The sequence below is a fragment of the Oncorhynchus kisutch genome, unplaced genomic scaffold (genome assembly GCF_002021735.2).
Source record: "Oncorhynchus kisutch isolate 150728-3 unplaced genomic scaffold, Okis_V2 Okis06b-Okis10b_hom, whole genome shotgun sequence".
NCBI lineage: Eukaryota > Metazoa > Chordata > Actinopteri > Salmoniformes > Salmonidae > Oncorhynchus > Oncorhynchus kisutch.
In genome coordinates, this window is record NW_022261983.1 from 8,950,010 (window position 1) to 8,961,748 (window position 11,739).

General features: G+C 46.9%; 1 pseudogene; it reads right to left on the minus strand.

Moving 5' to 3' along the window:
• Positions 1 to 452: 452 nt before the first annotated feature.
• LOC116359864 (uncharacterized) lies at positions 453 to 11,291 on the minus strand (annotated as a pseudogene).
• Positions 11,292 to 11,739: the final 448 nt, after the last annotated feature.

The following is an 11,739-nucleotide window of genomic DNA, read 5'->3' on the forward strand; positions in this document are numbered from 1 at the left end:
AAGACAAAATTCATAAAAGCAACAAAGTGTTTCCACACCTCACAAGCTACAGACAACATGGAAAGCGGCAATAGTTGAGAAATAAATATAGTAGGCCTAGCCTATAGAAACCTGATGGGAACCACCTCTTTTTAATAGAGGCCATCACATGTTTTCATGTGCAATTGTATATCCTATAGAAATGTTGTGCAACATGACCCCATGGGCTCTCATGAAGTGTTTGATTAGATTTTCGATTACACTTGCATTGATGTCAGAGTGGTTAGAGAAACAATATATTGCAGAGTATCAGGCAGTTAGCAAGTTTGGTTGTCTACTAATGACCATCAGCAGCATCAGTGCTTGGAGAAGTCTAATTACCGTGACTAAACAGTCACATAGAATTTGACTGCCTTCATGCCGGTTGGCGATGATACAGTACTTGTACCGTTGTACTTATTAGCACTCCTGTGCTAATGCAGGGGGCCACACTGCACCACCATAACTGGCGAGGCCCCATCTTCTCCTGGATCATCTGCAGTGTGACACGTGGATCCAGGTATCTCTCTCACCTTCACCGCAGTGGGGGTGGTTAGAAGAACTTGGTACGACCCTCTCCAACGGGGGTCCTGACAACTCTTTCTCCTGAAGTCTTCAACCACCACGAGATCACCTGGGATCAAACAGTGTCCAGGTCCACCTGCCAGGTCCAGCAAAGACGCCTTCACCCAGGGGAGAGTGGAGGCTCTGGACCGCAGACCGTCGCTGGAGGCTCTGGACTGCAGCCCATCGCTAGACGGTAGACCGTCACAGGCAACTTTACCTAGACAAGAACCCACAAAGCACAATGGGGAAATGGCTGCCTAAATATGATCCCCAATCAGAGACAACGATAAACACCTGCCTCTGATTGGGAACCATATCAGGCCAACATTGATTGATTGATTTATTTATTTGACCTTTATTTAACTAGACAAGTCAGTTAAGAACAAATTCTTATTTGATTTTAATCACCTAGATAACACACCCTAGTCACTGTCACGTCCCAACCAATATAGAGAATAAACAGCCCTCTATGGTCAGGGCGTGACAGTTGACCCCTCAGAGGTTTGCCGGATCAGGTATCTTCCCCCGGGCACCTCCCAGTAAAAGTCTGGTCTGGGCGGGTCCAGGTCGTCTTTGGTCAGACAGGAATCTCCCTCACGCTGTCACACGGAATGCGCCACCAGTGTCCCCTCACAGACCTTCACTGACGCCAAGATCGTGACAAGATTTAGATGAGGTTTAGGGTTTTAGATGTTGTTCAGGGTTTTAGATGAGGTTTCAGGGTTTTTGTTGAGGTTTAGGGTTTTAAATGAGGTTCAGGGTTTTAGATTAAGTTTAGGGTTTTAGATGACGTTTAATTCTACCTGGTTTATGTTAGAGAGTGTCACGGTGCTGACTTTTGCCCAATACCTGCAGCAAAAGCCTCTACACCGTCCTCTGGCTAGGCAGAGTACTTTAGGATTTTAGTTACTTCGGTGTAACAAGGGCCTTGCCGTGCGGCCCTACCAACCTTCCCATGTATTCGTAATGGCCCTTCGTGTAAGTTGGGTTTGTTCCTTCTTTCACGTTGTCACTCCCTTATTTTCCGGTCTAGTATGAGACCTTGGATAGATATACTCCTATTCAAATATTCTTAAGCGTTATGGATTCCTCCTATATTTCCTTACCCTCAAGTTATCTTTACCTATGTATATATCAATACCTAATAACAACTCCTAGCAGTTATTATGCTGTGGAGCTATATACAGGGGTACTAGTACCAGATCAATGTGGAGCTATATACAGGGGTACTAGTACCAGATCAATGTGGAGCTATATACAGGGGTACTAGTACCAGATCAATGTGGAGCTATATACAGGGGTACTAGTACCATATCAATGTGGAGCTATATACAGGGGTACTAGTACCAGATCAATGTGGAGCTATATACAGGGGTCCTACTACCAGATCAATGTGGAGCTATATACAGGGGTACTAGTACCAGATCAATGTGGAGCTATATACAGGGGTACTAGTACCAGATCAATGTGGAGCTATATACAGGGGTACTAGTACCAGATCAATGTGGAGCTATATACAGGGGTACTACTACCAGATCAATGTGGAGCTATATACAGGGGTACTAGTACCAGATCAATGTGGAGCTATATACAGGGGTCCTACTACCAGATCAATGTGGAGCTATATACAGGGGTACTAGTACCAGATCAATGTGGAGCTATATACAGGGGTACTAGTACCAGATCAATGTGGAGCTATATACAGGGGTACTACTACCAGAACAATGTGGAGCTATATACAGGGGTATTAGTACCAGATCAATGTGGATCTATATACAGGGGTACTACTACCAGATCAATGTGGAGCTATATACAGGGTTACTAGTACCAGATCAATGTGGAGCTATATACAGGGGTACTAGTACCAGAACAATGTGCAGAGGTACGAGGTATTTATGTACATAGTCATAGTACACAGGGTAATGTGACGAGGCATCAGGATAGATAATAATAAGGTATTTGAGGTAGATATGTACACGAAGACAGGGTAATGTGACTAGGCATCAGGATAGATAATAATACGGTATTTGAGGTAGATATGTACATGAAGACAGGGTAATGTGACTAGGCATCAGGATAGATAATAATACGGTATTTGAGGTAGATATGTACATGAAGACAGGGTAATGTGACTAGGCATCAGGATAGATAATAATAAGGTATTTGAGGTAGATATGTACATGAAGGCAGAGTAATGTGACTAGACATCAGGATAGATAATAATAAGGTATTTGAGGTAGATATGTACATGAAGACAGGGTAAAGTGACTAGGCATCAGGATAGATAATAATAAGGTATTTGAGGTAAATATGTACATGAAGACAGGGTAAAGTGACGAGGCATCAGGATAGATAATAATAAGGTATTTGAGGTAGATATGTACATGAAGGCAGGGTAATGTGACTAGACATCAGGATAGATAATAATAAGGTATTTGAGGTAGATATGTACATGAAGACAGGGTAATGTGACTAGGCATCAGGATAGATAATAATAAGGTATTTGAGGTAGATATGTACATGAAGACAGGGTAATGTGACTAGGCATCAGGATAGATAATAATAAGGTATTTGAGGTAGATATGTACATGAAGACAGGGTAATGTGACTAGGCATCAGGATAGATAATAATAAGGTATTTGAGGTAGATATGTACATGAAGGCAGGGTAATGTGACAAGGCATCAGGATAGATAATAATAATAGTAAAATAAAGAGCAGAGTAGCAGCAGCATATGATGTGTAAAAGTGTGTGTGTGTAGTGTATGTCAACATGTGTGGGTTCTGTGTGAGAGTGTACGTTCAGTGTGCATGTACAGTAGGTACTGTGTATTTATTTAGAGTCGTGTGGGTGTGAATATAGTCATTGTAAGATAGGGTCAGTGTATGTAGTCCGAGTCACCAATTAATTGACTATTTAGTTGTCTTGTGCCTATTAAGCAGTTTTATGACTTGGGGGTTGCTGTCTCAGAGCCTGTTGATCCAAGAGCTGATGCAGGGACTTTAAGGCTTACAGGGTTAGAGTTGACCCAAGTGTTTTCTACAGAAAACCACAACATTGTAAGGAATTCCAGTAAAAAAACGGATCTTTCTGGTTTATACCCATTTTTTAAGTGAAAGATGGACAATTTATGTCCATTATGGCAGCTAGGCAAGTTGAGCCTGCTCTGTTGTTGTCCCATTAGGCAGGGAATTTTTAACAGAAAACAACCAAACTGCAACGAATTCCAGGGGCGTCACAAAATACATTTTTTAGTCAGGGCGAGCAGAGACACATTTATCCTATTACTCAGGCCGAGATACACTATTTAGCGGTAACTAACCAGCCTAACCACACCAGCTTCGCCCTCATGTGGGTGATAACAAGCTAGCAAGCATGCTAGGTAGTGCTACACATTGTCAGAAAACTAGATTTTTCAGCTTCTTTCCTGTTGTTTAATTAAGAGACCGACAAGTTCTGGCATTTCTGTGTGTAAACCACAATTTTCCCATTTTCAGGCAAGTTACCAAAATCATCAGTTTACCAAGAAAGACTGCAGGCTTGGCCGATGGGAATGTCCCTTTCAGACCTTATCAATCTCTGTGTAGGGTATGACAGTGATTCATCAGTTGCAAAACGGTTTTATATGGGCCATAATGAGAACAGAGTTTGTCTAATCAGGACACCTATGAAATGTATTTAAAAAACTAGAAAAGTACATTTACTGAAGTAAATGTGGTATGCTTGCTAGTCTAGAAGTATTTATTGTGAAGTAGTACTTATTGTGAAGTAGTATTGGTAGTGATGGCAGTATAATGGTAGTAATATAGTGTTTTATAGGCTACGTCTTCTTTATAGTGAGATATTTTGGGGTGGTTGAAACTTTAAACAAGATTACAGGGTTTTCTCTTAATGCAACTTCGTGCATTCAACGCCAATATGTGGCCCCATCTGTTTTAGCTATAATTCCAGGAGCCACTTGTGGATTTGAGAGCTCTAACACGGTTCCACCTCAGACACCGCCAAAACAACTGCTATGTGAATGTTGGCTAAAGAGGATCTGATTGCGGCGGCAGGGTAGCCTAGTGGTTAGAGCGTTGGACGAGTAACCGGGTTGCAAGTTCAAATCCCCGAGCTGACAAGGTACAAATCTGTCGTTCTGCCCCTGAACAGGCAGTTAACCCACTGTTCCTAGGCCGTCATTGAAAATAAGAATTTGTTCTTAACTGACTTACCTAGTTAAATAAAGGTAAAATAAAATAAAAATTGAATAGAGCCCTAAGTCTCTAAGAGCTTTACACACCTGGATTGGGCAATATTTGCCCATTATTCTTTTCAGAAATCTTCAAGCTCTGTCAAAGTGTTGGGGATCATGGCTAGACAGCAATGTTCAATGACATTTCAGTCAAAACTAATGTGACCAGTCTGGAACGTTGTAGATTATTGTATTTCTGAAAGGTGCATTCCTCTCCCAGTGTCTGGTGTAAGCAGACTGAAGCAGGTTTTTCTTTAGAATTTTACCTGTGCTTAGCTCCATCCTGTATCTTTTTATCCTGAAAAACTCCCCAGTCTTTGCCAAGGTCAAGGATTCACATATCATGATGCAAATCAAATTCAAATCAAATGTATTTTTTCGGACATCAGCTGATATCTCAAAGTGCTGTACAGAAACCCAGCCTAAAATGCAAAACAGCAAGCAACGCAGGTGTAGATGCACGGTGGCTAGGAAAAACTCCCTAGAAAGGCCAAAACCTAGGAAGAAACCGAGAGAGGAACCAGGCTATGAGGGGTGGCCAGTCCTCTTCTGGCTGTGCCGGGTGGAGATTATAACAGAACATGGCCAAGATGTTCAAATATTCATTAATGACCAGCATGGTCAAATAATAATAATCAAAGGCAGAACAGTTGAAACTGGAGCAGCGGCACAGCCAGGTGGACTCGGGACAGCAAGGAGTCATCATGCCAGGTAGCCCTGAGGCATGGTCCTAGGGCTCAGGTCCTCCAAGAGAGAGAGAGAAAGAGAGAATTAGAGAGAGCATACTTAAATTCACACAGGACACCAGAGAAGACAGGAGAAGTACTCCAGATATAACAAACGGACCCTAGCCCACCGACACATAAACTACTGCAGCATAAATACTGGAGGCTGAGACAGGAGGGGTCAGGAGACACTGTGACCCCATCTGACGATACCCCCGGACAGGGCCAAACAGGAAGGATATAACCCCACCCACTTTGCCAAAGCACAGCCCCCACACCACTAGAGGGATATCTTCAACCACCAACTTACCATCCTGAGACAAGGCCGAGTATAGCCCAGAAAGATTTCCGCCACAGCACAACCCAAGGGGGGGCGCCAACCCATACAGGAAGATCACATCAGTGACTCAACACACTCAAGTGACGCACCCCTCCTAGGGACAGCATGAAAGAGCACCCGTATGCCAGTGACTCAGCCCCTGTAATAGGGTTAGAGGCAGAGAATCCCAGTGGAAAGAAGGGAACCGGCCACACAGAGACAGTAAGGGCGGTTCGTTGCTCCAGAGCCTTTCCGTTCACCTTCACACTCCTGGGCCAGACTACACTCAATCATATGACCCACTGAAGAGATGAGTCTTCAGTAAAGACTTAAAGGTTGAGACCAAGTTTGCGTCTCTCACATGGGTAGGCAGACCATTCCATAAGAATTGAGCTCTAAAGGAGAAAGCCCTGCCTCCAGCTGTTTGCTTAGAAATTCTAGGGACAATCAGGAGGCCTGTGTCTTGTGACCGTAGCGTACGTGTAGGTATGTACGGCAGGACCAAATCAGAGAGATAGTTAGGAGCAAGCCCATGTAATGCTTTGTAGGTTAGCAGTAAAATCTTGAAATCAGCCCTTGCCTTGACAGGAAGCCAGTGTAGGGAGACTAGCACTGGAGTAATATTATCACATTTTTTTGGTTCAAGTCAGGAATCTAGCAGCTGTATTTAGCACTAAATGAAGTTTATTTAGTGCTTTATCCAGGTAGCCGGAAAGTAGAGCATTGCAGTAGTCTAACCTAGAATTAACAAAAGCATGGATGAATTTTTCTGCATAATTTCTGGACAGAAAGTTTCAGATTTTTGCAATGTTACGTAGATGGAAAAAAAGCTGTCCTTGAAACAGTCTTGATATGTTCATCAACAAAAGAGAAATCAGGATCCAGAGTAACGCCGAGGTCCTTCACAGTTTTATTTGAGACGACTGTACAACCATTAAGATTAATTGTCAGATTCAACAGAAGATCTCTTAATTTCTTGGGGCCTAGAACAAGCATCTCTGTTTTGTCCGAGTTTAAAAGTAGAAAGTTTGCAGCCATCCACTTCCTTATGTCTGAAACACAGGCTTCTAGCGAGGGCAATTTCGGGGCTTCACCATGTTTCAATGAAATGTACAGCTGTGTGTCATCCGCATAGCAGTGGAAGTTAATATTATGTTTTCGAATTACATCTCCAAGAGGTAAAATATATAGTGAAAACAATAGTGGTCCTAAAAAGGAACCTTGAGGAACATCAACATTTACAGTTGATTTGTCAGAGGAAACCATTCACAGAGACAAACTGATATCTTTCCGACAGATAAGATCTAAACCAGGCCAGAACTTGTCCGTGTAGACCAATTTGGGTTTCCAATCTCTCCAAAAGAATGTGGTGATCGATGATATCCTTCTTGGGTGGGCAGAGCTGACACCTCTTCCTCTTACTTGCCCCGGTGGCCGGGGCAACGAGCGGGGCAGCGGCCGTGCCAGCGGCGGGGCCCTCGCGCTGTTGATCACGAGGCGCAGCCGCCGCCGCCGTAGCACTCTTTAGGACTTTGACAAGCGCTGACGCCGCTTCGGTGCGGGGCAGATGCTGCCTTCTTTGGATCAGCGGCTTCACAAGTGCCTTTCCCAGCTGCTCGAGGAACACCCTGCGCTTGTTCTGCTTGCGAGGCATCCAGTCTGGCTTGATCTCTCGCCATATGACAAAGGAGTTGTAGGAGGACACGTCGAGGATGTTGTGGAAGACGACCAGGGGCCAGCGGGCAGTCATCCGTCTGCAGCTGTAGGGTGCCGACCACCTTGTCTAGGTTGTCCACGCCGCCCTTGTTGCAGTTCATGACGGCCGGCTTCCTGTCGCGGCGATTGCTAATGTGGCCCTCTGTGTGCAGCGTGCTCAAAAGTAGCACGTTCTTGTTTTTCTTTGCCAGGTAGGACACCAGAGTGGCGGTGGGCGTGAAGGCGAACCTGGAGGACAGGACCTGTCTGCCCCTGGACTCGAGCAGCGCGGGCGGGAGCTCGGCCTTGATCTTTCTCACCGTGCCCACCATGGTGAGGTTCCTCTCGAGGAGCCGCTGGCCCAGGTCGTAGGAGGTGAAGAAGTTGTCGCAGGTGACGTTGCGACCGCTCAGCCCCATTGTCAGATTGAGGACGACGCGCATCCCCTGGTTCTTCTCGGGGCCTCCGCCGGCCGCCTTGCCGGTGTACACTTGGCATCTTCCAAGCGTAGCTGGACTTGGCGTCGCAGGCCACCCACGACTTGATGCCGTATTTCGCCGGCTTGCTGGGGATGTACTGACGGAAAGGACGGCGGCCTTTTGGAAAGGGAACAAGAGATTAGTGTCGTTACTGTGTTACACACGCTGCCAGTGCTGCTACAGCGGCTGCTTGTACCGCTGCTACGGCAGCACTACCTCTCTATAGACATATAAGCACGCACACGCACAAGCACAGTACCTCTGAACGGGACCAGTTGCTCGTCCACCGTCACGTCGGGCCCCGGGTTGTAGAGGGCCGGCAGCCGCGCCTCCCACAGGTCCCAGACCTCCCGTATGGCTGCGAGTTTGTCCGTGGCGAGTCTGGCGGGTCTCGACGGGCGGTCGTCGAATCGCACCAGCCTCGAGTACCTGTGAAAGACCTTGAGCGGCATGGTGGCTCGGAACACGGTCCTGCCACTCTCGGCATCCCACAGGCTTGCCGCGACCTCACCTCGGGACCTGTAGACGCCCGCTAGGATCAGCAGCTCTACGTAGGCGCGCAGGTCCGTGGTGTCCATGGGTCGCCAGCCGTCGCCATATTTTCTGGCCCCGTGCAGGTTCGTCATTTCCACAATTATCCTTTCTATCGTCGGTGTGACAAACAGATGGAAGGCGGACGCGATGTCGCGGGCCTGGGTCACGGCATAGGCCACGGGGCCCGGAGTCTGGTCCGGCCCGGCGTGGCAGATCGCGAGGGCCCCACGGTGGCGGCCGAAGGCCACGGGGGACAACTCGATTTTGCCGTTTTTCGACAGCAACGGCGTCTCCTGTTGGTCCGTGGCCGAGGAGATCTCTTCCTCGCGTCGGTCCTCGTGCTCGTCCTCGGGCTCATCCTTGGGCTTCTCCCCTTCCTCAGAAGAGGGAGAAGAGGCATCGACGACCTCGCGGCGCTCGGGGTTGTATTCCTCCCCGTCTTCGTCTTCCGAAACCTCTTCCTCCTCCTCCTGGCAATCAGAGTAGTCTTCTTGGTCCACGCTGGACAGTGGGCGCCGTTCACTGTGTGTGTGTGTGTGTGTGTGTGTGTGTGTGTGTGTGTGTGTGTGTGTGTGTGTGTGTGTGTGTGTGTGTGTGGGTGGGTGCTGCTTATGTGGGAGACCGAGACCCGAAAATGCACGAGGCTCGCTTGCGCGCTCGTGTGTAGCCGTGTGCAGTTGACCCACCCCACCCGAGCAACAATAACACTCGGCTGCTCTCTAGCACACAGCGGAGCACGTCTGGACCTGTGCAGCGGCTGGCTGGGTCGCTCTGACCCAGGAGCGCACAACCTCGCCACACTCGCAGACACTCTACTACGCTCAACGGCATACGCCTCGCCAGTGGCTGACAGGGTCGCTCTGACTCGCAGAGCACAGAGCGCAGAGCGCCAGCCCTGGAAACACAGGGCCTGGATCGCACTGACCCAACGAGCGCAGAGCGCAGAGCACAACACTAACACTGCTCTCTAGCACACAGCGGGGCACGTCCGGACCTGTGTAGCGGCTTGCAGGGTCGCTCTGACCCAAGAGCGCAGAGCGGGGAGCCGGTCACAGCCTCGCCACACTCGCCACACTCGCAGACACTCAACTACGCTCAACGGCATACGCCTCGCCAGTGGCTGACAGGTTCGCTCTGACCCGTGAGCGCAGAGAGCAGAGCGCAGAGCGGGGGAGCCGGACACAACCTCGCCACACTCGCAGACTCTCTACTACGTTCAACGGCACACGCCTCGCCAGTGGCTGGCTCGGTCACTCTGACCCGCGAGCGCCGAGCGGGAGCCCTGGAAACACAGGGCCTGGGTCGCGCTGACCCGCGAGCACAGAGCACAGAAAGGGGAGCCCCCCACACACAGGACCTGGGTCACCTTGACCCCAGGACCACGGGAGGGTTAAACGGTATGAGTTCCTCTTTGGTCAAACTACTCTCTGACCTCTCTGAGACTTTACTCACTTTTTCGGGCAAGTGACCATAATCTTTGAGCAACCAATAAATACTGCTGACTTGGCCGATGGGAAAGTGTCTTTTAGACCTGAAAGTAAATCTCTGGATAGGATATGACATAGTGATTAATCACAGTTTTAAACTCCTGGGCCTATAGGGAGGATAAACTCTGTCAAACTGCAGCAACCTTCAAATCAACGTTTGTTTGGTTGTGTACATCGATGGGCAGCGAAATGCTTGTGTTTTCTAGCTCCAAAAGTGAAGTAATATCTATAAATGAAAAAACAACACACAAATAATCTAAAAAGTAAAACAATGAATCATTATCAGAACGAGCAATATCAGAGTCTGAAATAGACAGTCTGGACAGTAAATGCATAGAAAAGGTGTGGAGAGCAGTAGTTATAGTAAAACCTTGTACTTGTTCATATGAATTACATTTTAAAATGGGGTTTTGTTACACAGACAACCGTGATTAGACAATAGAACTAACAGGACTGAGCTTGCTTTAGGCAGGGTTGCATCATGTAGGCCCATGGATGGAAACAGCCAATGCCCCAAATCCTTAAATTCCATCCCTGTGTAGGCCTATATACATTTGTAATTAGACTAGACTGTGTTAATGGACCTGTCACTTATTTCATCACTATTTGAATTTTGGATTAAAGAAGTTGATCACATTCATATTTTCTCATAAGACAAATACATTGTCTTCGGCTATAAATACATAACTTTCCCACTTTGTTTCCCCTGCCAGATGCTTCTACACCTGCACTCCTTGCTGTTTGGGTTTTCAGGTTGGGTTTCTGTACAGCACTTTGTGACATCAGCTGATGTAAGAAGGGCTTTATAAATACATTTCATTGATTGATTGATGGGACAAGGTGTATAGAGGCCTACAGTTGATCAGACTGATACTGCAGGTCAGATCACTAACGTTGAGGTGTAGGCTGCTACAACATTGTTACCTCCACTTTGTTTCCCCTGGCCAGATGGGACAGGGTCCATAGAGGCCTACAGTTGATCAGACTGATACTGCAGGTCAGATCACTAATGTTTAGGTGTAGGCTGCTACAACATTTCTCTAAATAGTTTTTGCTTGTGTCTTTCGGGAGTGAGTTATTTTCTGTTTGCTAAAATAATACCTTATGAAAGTGGAATGCGCACTCTGCTTTCTATAGACTTGTGCCATGCCTGACCTGCGATTTCTGGGAATCTGATTGGACACAGAGGTGGCAGTGGCCATTTTTTGTCTCCTGATGGTAACCAGGTAACATTTTGGAACCTAGTTGTCGCAGGGTCCTTAACTCCTTAATCTTGTGAAAATTGGCCTGTATGGATTGAGATTTTTATTTATTTTGCCAACAGAATAACTATTAAAAGGATATGCAAGACATGGTAGCAATTGGAAAGGAACACCAAAGGTGAGGACAAAACAGTTCACCTGACACAAGACTGAATCCAAACATTACACTGTTGAATTTATGTGCATTTGACTGCACTATTTACAGCATTTGTCAATAACGGCATGTCATACTATTTCTGGCCAGACAGCATCAGATACATGGGTCACATATAGTAAGACAGAGTGGCACTGTTTTGCTCGCACAGATGTTTTCTCTGGTATGATATTTTCAGCAGAGAGGAAGAGTCAAAGCGAGAGGACACACTCTCACAAAAAGATCTGTGCAGAATGAGCCCAATGCGTTTCTATGGGCATTAAAA